At 39.4% G+C, this 2613-nt stretch overlaps 1 non-coding gene across 1 annotated transcript; it reads right to left on the bottom strand.

The window, feature by feature from the left end:
* Window positions 1-1759: 1759 nt before the first annotated feature.
* On the bottom strand, window positions 1760-1866 carry LOC141688676 (small nucleolar RNA R71). The gene has a single exon (XR_012562109.1). It is a non-coding gene; the product is annotated as a small nucleolar RNA R71 (small nucleolar RNA).
* Between the last annotated feature and the right edge of the window lie 747 nt (window positions 1867-2613).

Genomic DNA, 2613 nt, shown 5'->3' with positions numbered 1-2613 from the left:
GCATTTCAGGCATTATCTAGGTAATCAGGTGAATTAGCATTGTTTTGGTGCTATTTTGGTGTCAAGGTGGTGTTAGAATAAAAGCTCGTGGAAAGTCGGCTCAATGAAGCAAGAAATAGAAAACATAAAGTTCTGGCAGAAGCCCAGCACGCCCGCGCTAATAAAGTGCGCGCCCGCGCCCAAATTCCAGAAACTTAGCGCGTCCGCGCTGGTCAAGCGCACGGCCGCGCCGGTTCAGGATAGCAGAATCCTGTTTCTACTTGGCTTTTGAGAGAAAGACTTCCACATTGATTGGGGCTGCTATATAAGTATAATTTTAGGTCATTTTTAATAAGTTATCAAGGGAGAGACACTTCAGAGCTAAGGAAAAGACGAAAAGAGACCTATAGCACGATTCAACGAAGGCGAAGACGAAGACGATCTAGTTTATTCTTGTGAATCTTTGTTTTGAGTTGTAATTTTGGATGCTCATTTCTTGTTTTCTTGAACCTATACTTTTGTGTTATACTTTGTTATTTATTCGTTATAAAGACTACCTTTATTATACTATGATTTCATTGGAACCCATGTTGATGATGAGTCCGATCATGGGCTAATCGTTATCGTGGGGTTCTAACAGATTTATTTATGGATTTCTTTAGTTGATTTGTTTTGATGCCTTAGTGTGTGGTGATTGTATGATAGCCTAGTATTGGTTGTGCGTATTTATCTTATGAGCATCACGAACTTATAAGATAGTGTGTTAAGTCTTAATAAAGCGAAAGTGAATTTAAGGATTTAGAACTTGCCATGCTAGCATAGGTTCATGTGTAATGCATGATTCGTAGGTAATTTTAACCATCTTACTTGCCCTATATAATCAAGATAGATAACTTGTGCTTAAACCGTTATGTTGTCAAATTCTATAGACATATAGGGTCTCAATATAATTGGTGTCTATGTAGCTTCTATCTCTTTTGTCGATGTCTGGTAGTATGGTATTCGTACAACGAAAGTTGGCATTTATCAGTTTCGTGTTATCTGATTAGTGTCATCACCATTACATGCTAAGGTTAAGAACAATAAGGCTATTGAATGAAGTATTTAATGAAGTTAGAATCTCATGTTTGTCATATATATTAATTCAACCATTCTTATTCTCTAGTTATAATTGTTAGTTTAATTCTTAGTTATAAACAACCTCAATTTTTTATCGTCTTAGCTTTGAATAATAACCATACATTGTTGCTTAAGTGCATAAATTAATTAATTAACCAAATTCAGTCTCTGTGGGAACGAACTAGAAAAGATTCTATATTACTTGTGAACGCGTATACTTGCATGAATTATTAGCGCGTATTTTTTAGTCGAAGAACCAGTTTTAGTAGTGATTGGAGATCAAGCAGAAAATCCTAAGGCTTTGATGGACTATTCTCAACCTAAGATCAATGACATTCAGTCAAGCATCATCAGGCCAGCAATCAGGGCTAACACTTTTGAGATTAAGTCAAGCATGATTCAGATGATACATAACTCAATTCAGTTTGGGGGTTCTCCTACTGAAGACCCCAACATGCACATCAAATATTTCATCGAGATCTGCGACATGTTCAAGTTCAATGATGTGACTGAAGATGCTATCAAGCTGCGACTCTTCCCATTTTCTCTGATGGAGAAAGCTAACTGCTGGTTACATTCTCTACCACCAGGGTCTATCACCACATGGGAGGATCTTGTGCAAAAGTTTCTCACTAAATTCTTCCCCATGGCAAAGACTGCTGCAATCAGGAATGCTCTTACTCAGTTTGCTCAGCAAACCAGAGAATCTCTGTGTGAGGCTTGGGATCGATATAAGGAGATGCTAAGGAAGTGCCCATACCATGGTATGCCTTATTGGATGATTATAAAGTGTTTCTATACCCATGCTTGATGCAGCATCAGGAGGAGCCTTGTGGGTTAAGAGCTATACCGAAGCTTATGAATTAACTGAACTGATGGCTGCTAATGAGTACCAGAATCCTTTCCAGAGGGTGACTCAGGACAAAGTCGCAGGAATTCTGGAGTTGGATGCAGCAACTGCTATCGCTGCCCAACTTAAGGCGTTGCCGATGAAGGTGGACACTTTGGCTAATTATGGAGTTAATCAAATCGCTAGTGTCTATGAGCTTTGTGCTGGTGCCCATGAGACTAGCGCAATTTCTTATGAATCAGCTCAGTTCATGAGTAACTTCCAGCGATCACAGCAACCAGTGCCAGCAATCTATCATCCCAACAACCGCAATCATCCTAATTTCAGTTGGAATAACACTCAGAATGCGGTTCAACAACCTTATCAGCAGAATCCAGCAGTATCAGCAGTACAACCCTCCTAGTTTTCAGCAACCGTAATATGTACCAAGACATCAACTTCAGCTGCAACAAGCTAACGAAAAATCTGAATTAGAGGAGTTGAAGCTTATGTGTAAGAGTCAACCTGTTTCTATCAAGACCTTGGAAAATCAAATTGGGCAAACTGCCAATGCCTTGCTAAATTGTCAGCCTGGTACACTGCCTAGTGACACTGAAGTATCAGGAAGCAAGGAAGCTAAGGAGCAGGTAAAGGCAATCACTTTGAGGTCTGGAAAGGTTGTGAAT

This window comes from Apium graveolens, chromosome 9 (assembly GCF_009905375.1).
Source record: "Apium graveolens cultivar Ventura chromosome 9, ASM990537v1, whole genome shotgun sequence".
NCBI classification, from domain to species: domain Eukaryota; kingdom Viridiplantae; phylum Streptophyta; class Magnoliopsida; order Apiales; family Apiaceae; genus Apium; species Apium graveolens.
This window is presented reverse-complemented; position numbering and strand designations above follow the sequence as displayed.